This window comes from Channa argus, chromosome 5, assembly GCF_033026475.1.
Source record: "Channa argus isolate prfri chromosome 5, Channa argus male v1.0, whole genome shotgun sequence".
Taxonomy (NCBI): domain Eukaryota; kingdom Metazoa; phylum Chordata; class Actinopteri; order Anabantiformes; family Channidae; genus Channa; species Channa argus.
The window spans coordinates 3,591,998-3,606,494 of NC_090201.1; the positions used below are offsets into that span (position 1 = coordinate 3,591,998).

Here is a 14,497-nt window from a genome sequence, read left to right on the forward strand (position 1 = left end):
TATGTTGAAATTCCACCGCTCTCTGCGATAACTCCCCACACACGTCTGGAATTTCACATTTCATCGAGCGGAGAATATTATCTAGACTTAAATAATACATACCTGTACATCCATGTCAAAATCACAAACCCTGACGGGTCAAATATTGCAAACGCTCTAAACGTGAAATTTATAAATTATCCAGGAACAACAGTTTTTTTTTCACATGTTGATATAACACTGGGGGACAGGTTAATAACTCAATCCTCCAACACTTATCCATACAGAGGCATTCTGGAACTGCTTACAAACCATGGAAGAGAAACTCTACACACGCAATTCAGTACAGCTGTGTCTTGAATGGATACAGCTAATAACACAGATGATTCATCAATAGGTGGCGACAATGAAAGCCAAGGGCTGATTACACCCGAGACAGCTGGACAGTGAAGTTAATAGCCCCGATACACGCAAATCTGTTCTTTCGGGAGAAATTATTATTGAACGGAGTCGATATAAAGATAAAATGTAAATGTTCAAAAAACTAATTCTGTCTGATGATTTCTACAGACAAAATGTCAGTATTGTGTCCAGTTTATTCATCAAAAAAGTAGCAGTGTCTCCCAGCGTGAGACTGGCCTAAAGCCAGGCCCTGCAACACACTAATGCAAAATATGCTATAAACAGAGTGTGTGTTAAAACCCCGTCAGTACCCGCTGGTACAAGATTGTGTAACCATCTATATAGGTCAAATCCCTAAATTTGTCATAATAGCATTTGTTGACAATGAGGCTTTCACAGTGAGCTATGACCACAATCTGTTTAATTTCCAAAATTATGATATTGAATTTATGAGTCTTTTCGTATCAGCCATTGTTTAATAGGGGCCAGTCAGCTGATACAGTCAACAGGGAGACACCTAAAAGACCGTTGGCTAGCGATATCAAATCAGGGTTTTGCTAGAGGATACACACTCTTTTGTTTTAATATGGATCCAGACGAGGGATGCGGCGGCCACGTGTCTCTGGTTAAAAGCGGAAAAGTCAGACTAGAAGTTTGCTTTAGACAGCCTCTGCTCGTCACAGCTACCATTTTGTCATATTCTGTGTACGACCCAATTCTCTTAGCGTCTGCAAGGAGACAGATTTTGATGGACTTTTATTAGACATCATGAATACCGTAGAACTGACGAGTATTCTTAAAAGGGTTAGCAGCAAAGAGGCTGTTGGGATTTCTTGTGTGTCTTTCCATGCAACCACTTAAACGATAAGAAAAAAGCAGACTACCTGCCATGTTGGTTGTTAACAATGACCCTTCTCATATGCCCGGAGAACATTGACTAGGAGTCTATTTTACTAAGAAAGGACACTGTTTTGTTTTTTGATAGCTTTGGTAACCCCCCCCCCCCACACACGCTCAATTCCCGCCTGATATTATATCAGGTATTATATCAGATGATATAACAAAATAGTTACAGTTTGTAAGTACATTGTAAGTACAACATACAAATAAATCAATAATATCTACATGTAATTAAAATGTAACCATACATTTGACTTCCTTTTACACCCTGCATTATGACTTAATGCGGGGTTATATTCACTCAGACATTTTAGAAGGTTTTTGACAGTCACCAATTTCAATCCCTGTAATGAGCCGGCTAACCTGAGTTTTGGGGATGGAGGACAACGGCACGTTGAAAGCGGATAGGGTTAGGGGTTCTGATAGAATCTGTATTTTGATTCTGGTGATGCTGTTTTAAAGCATCCAGCTGGTGGTGCTGTGGGATCAAATACATTTTCTGGGCATGTTCCATTACTTCAGAGTAAAAAGACACTCAGCTACCCGTAGTGAGACTGGCGATGAATGGAATGGCAGCTCCTAAAAGAGCTGGTAATTCAATTTTCAATTCAATTTTATTTATTTAACAATTTACAACAAAGTCATCTCAAGGCACTTTACAGAATAAAGTCCAGACTACACAAGTATGTAGAAGTAACCCAACAAATCCCCCTTGAGCAAGCCCTAGGCAACAGTGGAGAGGAAAAACTCCCTTTAATGGGAGAAACCTCCAGCAGAACCAGGCTCAGGGTGGGCGGCCATCTGCCTTGACCGGTTGGGGTGAGTGGAAAGTGGAGAAAGAAAAGAAAAGAGCAACGAAAAGCAACAACAAAAAGCAACAACAACAACAACAACAACAAAAAAGCAACAACAAAGCATTGTACAGGCTGTAGGACACAGAATTAATGGCATACAGTGGTGACAAATGTATAGAGAAAAGCTAGTTAGGGTTGAGTGAGGATTTTTAACTATAAGCTTTATCAAAAAGGAAAGTTTTAAGCCTAGTCTTAAAAGTAGAGAGGGTGTCTGCTCCCCGAATTTGGATTGGAAGCTGGTTCCACAGGAGAGGAGCTTGATAGCTAAAGGCTCTGCCTCCCATTCTACTTTTGCAAACTCTGGGAACCACAAGTAGGCCAGTATTTTGGGATCGAAGTGGTCTAATCGGGCGATACAGGACTATGAGATCTTTTAAATATGATGGAGCTTGACCATTAAGAGCTTTGTATGTAAGGAGGAGGGTTTTGAACTCTATTCTAAATTTTATGGGAAGCCAATGAAGAGAAGCTAGTGAAGGTGAAATGTGATCTCTTTCCTAATCCAGTCAGCACTCTTGCTGCAGCATTTTGGATTAATTGAAGGCTTTTTAGAGAGTTATTAGGACACCCCAGAAGTAGGGAGTTACAGTAGTCCAACCTAGAAGTAACAAATGCATGGACCAGTTTTTCAGCATCACTTTGAGACAGGATGCTTCTAATTTTAGCAATGTTCCGTAGGTGGAAGAAGGCTGTTCTAGAGATTTGTCATACGTGACGTAAACGCCAAATCTTGGTCAAAGATAACTCCAAGGTTCCTCACCATAGTACTAGAGGCCAAAGTTATGTCATCTAGAGTAACTATATTGTTAGACAGCATATTTCTCATGTTTTTAGGCCCAAAGAGGATGATTTCAGTTTTGTCTGAATTTAGAAGTAGGAAATTGTAGGACATCCAGGTCTTTATGTCTTTTAGACATGCTTCAAGTTTGACTAATTGGTTAGTATCTTCTGGTTTCACAGATAAATAGAGCTGGGTATCTGCATAGCAGTGGAAGTTTATGGAATGTTTCCTAATGATTTTGCCTAAAGGTGACATGTACAGATTAAAAAGTATTGGTCCTAACACAAAGCCCTGTGGAACTCCATAGCTGACTTTGGTGCATAAAGAAGAGTCATCATTAACATGAACAAGTTGGAATCTGTCTGACAGATAAGATTTAAACCAATGTAATGTGGTTCCTTTAATCCCAAATCCATGTTCTAGTCTCTGTAATAAAATGTTGTGGTCAATGGTGTCAAATGCGGCACTAAGGTCTAGTAAGACGAGTACAGACACAAGTCCATTATCTGAAGCCAGGAGAAGATCATTGGAGACTTTTACCAGTGCTGTTTCTGTACTGTGATGAGCTCTAAATCCTGACTGAAAGTCTTCATACAAATTATTCCTGTAAAGGTGATCACATAATTGTTTTGCAACTACTTTTTCAAGGATTTTAGAAATAAACGGGAGATTTGATATTGGTCTATAGTTGGCTAAATCACCTGGATCAAGACAAGGTTTTTTAAGTAATGGTTTGATTACAGCAACTTTATAGGCCTTTGGTACATAGCCAGTTTCTTAAGATAGGTTAATCAAATCTAATATGAAAGTGTCTATTAAAGGTAGAACATCTTTAAGCAATTTGGTTGGAACAGGGTCTAAAAGACATGTTAGTTTTGAGGAGGCGATAGTTGAACTTAGCTCAGTGAGATCTATGGGTGAAAAGCAGTCTAAGATGGATTGGGGCCTTTTTGAGGATTCTAGAGCTGTTGTACATGAAGATCTAGCCGTAATATTTGTCAGGAGGATCTGGTGAATCTTTTCCCTAATGGCTACAATTTTACTAGTAAAGAAAGTCATAAAGTCATTGCTGCTCAAAGTTAAGGGAAAACTAGGCTCAACAGGACTATGGCTCTTAGTCAGCCTGGCTACAGTGCTGAACAGAAACCGGGGGTTGTTCTTGTTTTCCTCTATTAATGCGGAATAATATGCTGTTCTGGCATCACGGAGAGCTTTTTTGTATGTTTTTAAACTGTTTTTCCAGGCTAACCGGGATTCTTCTAAATTAGTGGAACGCCACTTCCTCTAACTTTCGTGTTGCCTGTTTTAAGCTGTGCATTTGTGAATTGTACCATGGAGGTCGGCTCCTCTGATTATCCTACGCAGTGAGGCGGCAGAATCGTCAATTAAATAATCAATTTGCACAGGAGTAAGATGGCTACTCACCATAGTATTGACACATGGTGGTGAAAAAGATGAAGAAATAATTTCTTTAAATGTATTCACAGCATTTTCAGATAAACATCTGCTGTAGTGGAATTTTTCCCTAACTGCTGTATAGTCCGTTATTGTAAATTCAAATGTTATTAGAAAATGGTCAGACAGAAGAGAATTATGAGGAAATACTATTAAATTATCAGTTTCAATGCCATATGTAAGGACAAGGTCTAACGTGTGACTAAAACAATGAGTGGGTTTATTTACATTTTGGGAAAAACCAATTGAATCTAATAATGAATTAAACGCAGTGTTCAGACAGTTACTGTCAGCATCTACATGAATGTTAAAGTCACTCACTATAATGACTTTATCTGTACTAAGCACTAAATCAGATAGAAAATCAGAAAATTCAACCAAAAACTCTGAGTAAGGGACTGGAGGACGGTACACGATAACAAATAGTGGTTTTTAAGTTTTCCAGTTTGGGTGTGAAAGGCTAAGAGTAAGACTCTCAAATGAGTTATAACTATGTTTAGGTCTAGGAATTATTGATAAGCTACAATGGAAGATTGCTGCAACTCCTCCACCTCAGCCTGTGCTTCTAGGAACATGATCATTAATATGACTTTGGGGGGTTGACTCATTTAAACTGACATATTCTTCCTGCTGCAACCAGGTTTCAGTGAGACAAAATAAATCAATTTGATGATCATTTATCAAGTCATTTACTAACAGAGATTTAGAAGAGAGAGATCTGATATTTAATAATCCACATTTGAAAGTTTTGGGTTTTGGTTCAGTATGAGCAGTAGTCTTAACTTCTATTAGGTTTTTATGATTAACTCCCCTTGTGTTCATTTTTGGTTTAAAAAGTTTAATTGGTCGTGGAGCAGACAGTCTCTATGGGGCAAAGAGCAGTGTGGTTAAGATCATAGCATTCAGCAAAATAATTATATTCTCTTGGTGAAAAATTAGAATCCATAAGAGCTGCATTTTGTCTGTTGGTAACGTCAGATTCTATAAATATCTCGGGCTGTTTGTACCTGTGGATGTTGTCGGGTGTTGGAGCGGAGGATGCAGGACAGGTGAGCACATCAGAGCCACAGGTGTTTTCAATGGTCAGCCAGTCTCCGGAGACTGAGATGCTGTGGACAATGTTCTCAGTCAACATCCGTGACCCCAGAAAGTTCGGGTGCAGTCCATCTTGCTTGAAGTACTGAGGACGATCCCAGAAAAGATTGAAATTGTCCACGTAAGAGAGTCCGTGTGCGGAGACTTGTGGTTGAAGCCATGTGTGCAGGCTGAGGAGTCTGGAGAACCAGCCAACACTGCGACCCAGCGTGGGAATTGGGCCGGAAATGAAGAACCGTCTGTCGTGGAAACTCTCCAGTGAGTTGAAAAATGACACGAAGTCACGTTTCAGCAACTCAAACTGTTGGCGTTTTGTGTCATTTGTGCCAACGTGTATCACTACTTTTGTTGCTGTAGGATGTTTTTCAATCAGGTTTGGAATTTTCTCCGCTATGTCAGTGACTGTGGCTCCAGGAAAGCAAAACGTTTAAGCTGATTTTAAGCGGACGTCTCTAACGATGGAGTCGCCAATAATTAGCATGGTCGGACCGGGAGGACGGTGCGGTGGAGAGGTGCGCCGAGGAGGAGCATGTGGATTCCTCTCTGGAGGCATGGTGTTGGTGGCGGTTGCACGTCTGGTCTGGCGAGGCCCCGGCAGCAGGCCCCGACCACGCTGCCCGCGGGAGGTGGAGCCATGTGGTATCTCACGGGGCAGGGATTCACAGGGAACCGCCGCTGGGGAAGTCGGACTTTCCAGCTCTTCAAGAACAGTGAAACGGTTCTCCATCTGGACCGGGGAAGGTGGTCCAATGGACTGGTTGACAAGATTAGCTGCAGCAGGTGTAGTCCGATGTCTCCTTTTAGCCGGGATCCAGGCCTCCTGTGTCAGCGGCGAGGAGCAGGCCCGTGTCGGGACAGGCCGTTGGTCGTCCGACAGGGCCAGAAGGCCGCGGGTTGGCATCACGTTTCCAGCGGAAGCAACAGGGCCAGACCACGGCAGCGTGTCATCGGTGTCCTGGGTCACTGAACAAACAGCTGGGTGGATAGAAACCGTTTGGTCCATGTAGCTCGAGGTATTAAGAGCTGCGAGGTGCTTTGCTTGTGTGGTGGCAACGTTGGAAAACCCCAAGATAAGTTCATTTTTTTTGCTTAGTTCGTTTTCCAAAAGTTTGATGGTTTCTTGCAACTGCGTGAAAACGTGTACACAGTTTGAACAGACCGCCATTTCGAAACTACGGAAGTGACGTCCTCCACTCTGATTAAGTGTTTTTTTCTTCTGTGAAAGATTCCTATGCATGCGCGCTGGCATTATCAGGGTCTTCGGTTTTCAGACACGTACACTACTTGACGGTCTGTTCTGAGTCATAGATGATGAGGTCAGATCAGCTTTAAAGTCTATGAGCAGATACTCGTAGGCAGGGCTTGTAGCCTTGTTAAAAGCATCCAGGAAATATATGCCATTATCGGGGAACATCTGTCATCTCTAGCCAATAATGTGATTTGGTATTTGTGGGTTTTTAAATAACACTAAATAGTCTGTGTTTAAACTGATGGTCCTACTTGATTTACCCTGAATAAAAAGATACTGAACCAGGTACAAACAGCTAAGATTTCTATGATCAACATATTTAGTGAAAACATATTTATGGTCATTCAGAATTTTTTAGAGTAAAGGCCTTTTTATTCCGAACAATTGTGTCAGGTTCAGTGGTCAGGTGATCATCATCTGAAACCCCATTGGCCACATGATTTAACAAGACTCTGCAGTGAAGATGCATTTTTGGCGTTAAGAGTGACTCCTTTGCATTTCACTTGTGTCTTCCCACATTTGGTGAAATATGCGTAACACTTAGGACCCACCTAAACATACTCTGTGACAAAGTCTTCCTCAGGTAGTCCACACACATCACCATCATTCATCTCATCAGTTACCCAGGTAAGGATGTCCCATCACCCAGTGGTGGGATCCAGTCACCGCCTTTAGATGTAAAAACAATGCTGTCAGTGTCAAAATACAACACACGCTCCTGCAATTTGTGCATAAGGTCATATAACATGAGTCTCGCGTGTGCTGTGGTCATGGCTCCTAAGAAGACATTGACATCATTAGTTTAAGAAGCCCTTTTGTCAGCATGAAGCCAATGAACCAATGCCACGTCTTCTGAGATGAAGCAAAAATGTCGCACATCATAGTGGTGGGTGAACAATGAATTGAGAGGACTCGATATAATAATATTAATTCACAATTGGCCATATCACTTTTCATGCTAAACCGACCCCAGAGGGAGTTAAGGAGCAGTTTATTACAGCTTCAAACAGCTTTGTTCAATTGGATATTCATTGGGGCTAGTCTTTTTCAAAATAGTCAATGTATTTTTGCCTCGCAGTGTCGTCATTCACATGCCCCAGGTAGCCTGCGATATGACCTGAGGGTGTCCTACAGGATATTGCTTTCGGGCCTGCACAGTCAGGTACCGACTTGTAAAGTTGTGATACCTGATTTTTGTTTTTAAGCCTGTCCCATTCACATTCCCACATCACAACAACATGAACCCCATGCTGTCTTCTGAAGACCACAAGCTTCTCATTAAATTGGCTTTTTGGGATCTTATTGAGATGGTTCAACTCTGCTTGATTTGTGCATTTTGTACAACCATGAAACAGGCATCCTGGAAACTCATACCACCTTTTTCAGCGGGCGTGATAACCATCCACAAAGTAGGGGCCAAACTGTTGTTCACCATGGTTTACAGGTGCCTGACCTCAATTTTTTTTCACATACTCTACATACTCCAACCACTGTATGGAGACACATGTTTTATGCTGGTCACTGTCATATATCAGAGCTACGGTGTCTTTGGGGAGAAAGTGTGTCTTGAACACCCCCATGCAGCTAGATGCCAGCGTGGTGAAGTTAAATGGATCCAGTTCTGTACACTTGATAAAAGCGTCAAGATAGATCAGACATGCCTGACGCAACACTTCCACATCATTCACACCATATACCCTGCTCTTTTTGAAAGTCAAAAATCTCATCATTGACAGAACCGTACCACTCCTTTTCTTTTCACTCTCATTCATCCTGTCGTAGCCATAAAATCTGACATCTGGATAGGACCCCACATACGGTTCGTTTTCACTAGTTTTAAATTTATTAGGGAAATTACCTTTTGCAAGTTTATGACTAAACCCTAGTAATTCAGTCATTTTGGATAAATGCATTTGCAGAAAACAGAAACTATCGATCCACCGCTGTTTGTAAGCAGCGTGATGCATTATTTCGACTCTGCTCCCTCTTATGGTCAGAGTGGGTGTGATAACCTGTTTGACCAGATGCTCCACCACAATGCAAGAATCAAATCCTGAGGCATTGTGCGCAATAAATGTGTAGCCTTTGTATTTATTTGTCTTTTTGTTCCCCTCATAATCCATAGCACACGCAAAGTTAGCCTCTTGTCTAGCATCGTGAATTCTAGTTTCAAAGTCATAAAAGATGTAGGTGCTCTGAGACTTTTTTTTTTTTAATAGGCTGTATGAAGCAGCTATGCGGGTCGTCTCCACTAAGCTTTTCCTGAAAGTGCATATATTTAGCAGGTTGACAAACATGCCCCGCTTTCTTACTTTCTGAGATGATGTACAGCTTCCCACACTCTGTGCAATATTTTAACCTATCACATGGGACTGTGTTGTGTATGGGGTCGTGTTGTTTGTGTCTTTGATAGCACTGAATAAATTTGCAGATGGGCTTACAGTCTGTGCACTGCACAGTAGCGCCAGAACGGTCACACTTTGTAGAACACACATTACATAGATGTCTACAATTGTGGCGCAGGGGCTTCTCATATGGTGTGTAACAATATTTAGAAATTTTGGATAAACCAAAAAAAGCCGTCTTATTCAATAAAAGTAGAGCCACACTGTCTGGGGGTGAGGTTTATCACACCTGTTAACATGTTTCATCCTATTTGGTAAATCCTGCAGCTTGCTTAAATCAATATCAAGCAAGTCCACAAACTGACGCAACTCCACAGAATTAAATGTCGGTATCTCTCTAATGTTTATGTGGTATAGCTGTCTGCATGCAAGGACCGCAGAAGCCATTGTCCCCCAAGACCCTCCTGACAGGGCGGGGCTTTGCGCTCTCGTAATGCATTACCAACTCTAGCATCTGGCTGTCTGAGACATCAACACTAGCATCACCCTCTGTAACCATTCTGACACATTCTGTGCTGTTTCATATTGTCTTACAAATTCACGCATCTGACTCTCACTGTCCTAGATCATCGAACTCCAGGGTTGTGAACCCCGTGTCGATTTATAGATTGTTAAAGTTTAATGTCTGTAATACGTCTTTCTGGAGGGTTCCTGAAGAAAACAACGGTACAGTGTCTGCTAGAGTGTCCTCTCTGTCGTGTCTACTCCTTTTAGCACTGGCAAATATCCCGCAATGTTGAAGGCTTTCTGTTTTTAAAAAAGACAATTATCAGATTACTAACTATCCGTTTCATGACACTGCATTAATAGTCTGATAAGAGAATATTATTTAAGATATGTACACACATTTTCAGAGGCTTGTCTATGTATTATAAATTCCTGAATCCGTGTAATGGGACTTCTGTGACATGCGGGGCGACCAGACTCTCTATAACAGCTAGAGACATAAAAACAACACAGCGTAAGAACAAAAATGACCAACCATTCTCTAAATAAGTTGAGAGTCGCAGGGACTGGGTCATACACACCTGTCACGATGACACACGCTAGTGCCTCCTCTGCTATGCATCCGAACTCCCCTGTTGAAGAAGGCCTTTAGCAGGAAGGCATATAACACATTTTACTTTTCTTGATATAGTTTTTAATTTATTAAAGAAATAACTATACATCTTTTTTTAAAATATATAATTAAGTATTATATTGTAAAATAAATTATAAAAACACTCACCTGTAATATATGCCATTTTTCCAAAGGCTTTTGATATTGTAAGGAAATAGAAAAAAATACCAACAGCAGCAGCAATAGCTAGAATAATGACCGGCTACTTTTTAAAACTATATACACACTTAAAGGAGGTGTTCCCATCGAGGTATGACGTAGAAACATTTGATTGGAGGGATCCCCAGCGCACTGATCGTGACTGGCAGGTGACATACACCTATGAACCATCACGAGAGCAACCACTTGGAGGTCTATCTAATGGTCATGACACTTTACACACACGTCACATGCAAAGGTGTGCATGCACACGCGCAATAATACAGGTTATACACTACTTAGAAGTGGATGATTTCTTCGTGTGTGGTTGGTTCAGGGAGGAGAAACAATCTCAGCTATCTCAAAGTGCAAATGTGCATGTGAATATCAAGTTCAATTCACCTTTATTTATATAGCTACAATTCACAACAAAGTCATCTCAAGCTAGTGAAGGTGAAATATGATCTCTCTTGCTAGTTCCAGTCAGCACTTGCTGCAGCATTTTGGATTAATTGCAGGTTCTTTAGGGAGTTACTGGGGCATCCTGGAAGTAGGGAATTACAGTAGTCCAACCTAGAAGTAACAAATGCATAGACTAGTTTTTCGGCATCACTTTGAGACAGGATGCTCCTAATTTTGGCAATGTTCCGTAGGTGGAAGAAGGCTGTTCTAGAGATTTATATGTGAGGTAAAGTACAAATCCTTGTCAAAAATAACTCCAAGGTTCCTGGCAGTAGTACTGGAGGCCAGACTTATATCATCTAGAGTAACGATATGGTTGGACATCATATTTGTGAGATTTCCTCTCTGACTTTATCTCCAAAACATCTAACATGAGCTGTTCTTCTGATGTCATTATTATTCATCCTGTCCATCCTCGTCATTCCCAAAGAGAACCTCAACATCTTAAGCTCTGCTACCTCCAGCTCGGCCTCCTGTCTTTTCTTCTGTTCCTGTCAAGGTTTTGGTTAAGGGAGGACCCAAGTGAAGAGACTGTGAGAGGGATTATAACGGGAAATAACGAGGGGCTGTATTGACAGATGTAAATCATTTACAGAAGTCGCTCCTAACAGGGGGGGTACTAGGAACCGGATACAGGACAAAAAAAAAAACTCAGACTAACCAAAGGGACCAGAACATGAGGGGTATGAACTTAATAGATAGTAAGATGGTAACTTAGGACAACAGAACTTAGGACAACAGGCTCAGGAAACAATAAGACTTGGATAAACATAAAAACTAATAACCAAAACTCAGACCAAAGGGGAAAGCTGCACAGAGTCCCAAAAACAAAAGTCGAGGAGAAACAAGAGTCCCAAATGCAAGAGTCCGTGAAATACACTAACAGCTTTTACCTAGAGTCCAGAGTCTGAGGGGTTGGTGAGGGTAATGAGGGTAATGACGACGACGACAACGACGACGACGACGACGACGACGACGACGACGACGACGACGACGACAGTAACCACGATGGCAGAGACCACATTAACAATGACGAGGATCTGGCAGGGGAGTGAAGGGAAGACTGAACTTAAATAGAGGGGGGGACAGGTGCAAACAATGAGGGACAACGAGGGCAAAGCTGGGGAAAAGAACCAAGGCCACCAAGGAAGTAGGGAGTAGGGCCACAAAATAAAAGTCCACAGACAGGAAGTGCAGAGAGATCCTGACAGTTCCACTTCTGTTCCACATCTCTGGTCTCACCACCGTCTTGAACACCTTTCCTTTCATTTTCGCTGATACTCTCTTATCATACAACACACCTGACACTTTTCTCCACCCGTTCCAACCTGCCTGCACTCGCCTCTTCACCTCTTTTCCACACTCTCCATTGCTCTGAACCATTGACTAAAAGTACTTGACAGATTGACCTAAGTACTTAAAGTCCTGCACCTTCTTCACCTCTGCTCCCGTAACCTCACCGTTCTACCTGGGTCCCTCTCATTGACACACACGTATTCTGTCTTATTGTGGCTAAGCTTCATTCTTCTGTTTTCCAGAGCAGACCTCCACCTCTCTAGATTTGCAAACATCATAGTCCATGGAGATTCCTGTCTAACCTCATCTGTCAGTCTGTCCATAACCAGAGCAAACAAGAAGGGGCTTAGAGCCGATCCTTGATGCAGACCCACCTCCACTTTGAACTCCTCTGTCACACCTACAGCACCTCACCATGGTCTTACAGCTCTCATACATGTCCTGCACCACTCTAACATACTTGTCTGCCACTCCAGACTTCGTCATACAATACCACAGCTGCTCTCTCTGCACCCAGTCATTCGCATTCTCTAAATCTACGAAGACACAATGCAACTCCCTATGACCTTCTCTGTACTTCTTCATCAGCATCCGCAAAGCAAATACTGCATCTGTTGGAATCTTTCTAGGCATGAAACCATATTGCTGCTCACAAATGTTCACCTCTGCCCTAAGCTGAGCTTCCACTACTCTTCCCCACAACTTCATTGTGTGGCTCATCAGCTTCATTTCTCTGTAGTTGCCACAGCTCTGCACATCTCCCTTGTTCTATACATCTTTGTTTCCTTTCATTTTCCTCATTCATCAACTCTTCAAAGTTCTCCTTCGATCTTCCCATCACAATCCTGGCACCTGTCAATACATTTCCATCCTTATCTTTAATCAAACTAACCTGCTGCACATCCTTCCTATCTATATCTCTTTGTCTTGCCAACCTGTACAAATCCACCTCTCCCTCTTTAGTGTCCAACCTAGCATACAAGTCCTCATATGCTCTTTGTTTGGCCCTTGTCACCTCTACCTTCACCTGTCACCCTATGTTCCCGCCTCTTCTGGAAGAAAGTGTTCACTACAGCCATTTCCATCCTCTTTGCAAAGTCTACCACCATCTGTCCTTCTGCATTCCTGTCCTGAAGACCAAACCTGCCCATCACATTCTCATCACCTCCGTTCCCTTCACCTACATGTCAATTGAAATCTGCACCAATCACCATCATGTCGGCTCTGAATCACTTCTACTCACTCCAGAATTTCTCCTTCTCTTCTAACTGACATCCTACCTGTGGGGCACAACCACTAACAACATTGAACATCACGCCTTCAATTTCCAGCTTCAGACTCATCAACCTGTCTGATACTCTTTGCAACTCTAGAACGTTCCTCACAAACTCCTCTTTCAGGATAACTCCTACTCCATTTCTCTTCCTATCTGTCCCATGGTAGAACAACTTGAACCCTGCTCCTAAGCTTCTAGCCTTCCTACCTTTCCACCTGGTCTCCTGGACACACAGTATCTCCACCTTCCTTCTCTGCATCATGTCAACCAACTCTCTAGCCTTCCCTGTTATAGTCCCAACATTCAAAGTCCCTACTGTCAGTCCTACATTCTTAGCTTTCCTCTTCTCTCTCTGCCTACGAACACACCTTCCTCCTCTCCTTCTTCGACCAACAGTAGTCCAATTTCCACCGGTACCCTGTAGGTCAACAACACCGATGACGGTCGTTGTTAACCCGGGCCCCTGACCGATCCGGTATGGGAGTCATTTTCCGTGTGTAAAAGTCATGATTTGCATTTTTAATTGGCATGTTTTTTACGTCGGATGCCCTTCCTGACACAACCCTCTGCATTTAACCATACTTGGGAGTGGCTTGTGTCCCCTTGCGGTTGCATTAGAGACATATATAAAAGTATTGGTCCTAAGACAGAGCCTTGTGGAACTCCATAACTAACCTTTGTGTGCATTGAGGATTCATCATTAACATGAACAAATTGGAATCTATTAGATAGATTTAAAGCAACCTAGTGCAGTTCATTTAATCCCAATTTCATGTTCCTGAAGTTGTTCTCTGTAATAAAATGTTGTGATCAATGGTATCGAATACATCACTAAGATCTAACAGAACAAGTATAGAGACTAGTCGGTGACTTTTACCAGTGCTGTTTCTGTACTATGATGAACTCTAAATCCTGACTGAAAGTTTCCATACAAATTATTCCTGTAAAGGTGGTCACATAATTGTTTTGCAACTTTTAAATGTTTTTAGAATTAGAAATAAAGAGGAGATTACATATCGGTCTGTAGTTGGCTGTTGGCCTGTTGTTCATAGCCGGTTTTTAAAGATAGATTATTGATATCTAAT

General features: G+C 41.9%; 1 protein-coding gene across 4 annotated transcripts in view; it reads left to right on the plus strand.

Annotated features, from left to right (window-relative positions):
- Positions 1-14,497, plus strand: part of fhit (fragile histidine triad diadenosine triphosphatase) — a 393,746-nt gene that overhangs the window by 9,390 nt on the left and 369,859 nt on the right. The gene's annotated exons all lie outside the window — the stretch shown is intronic.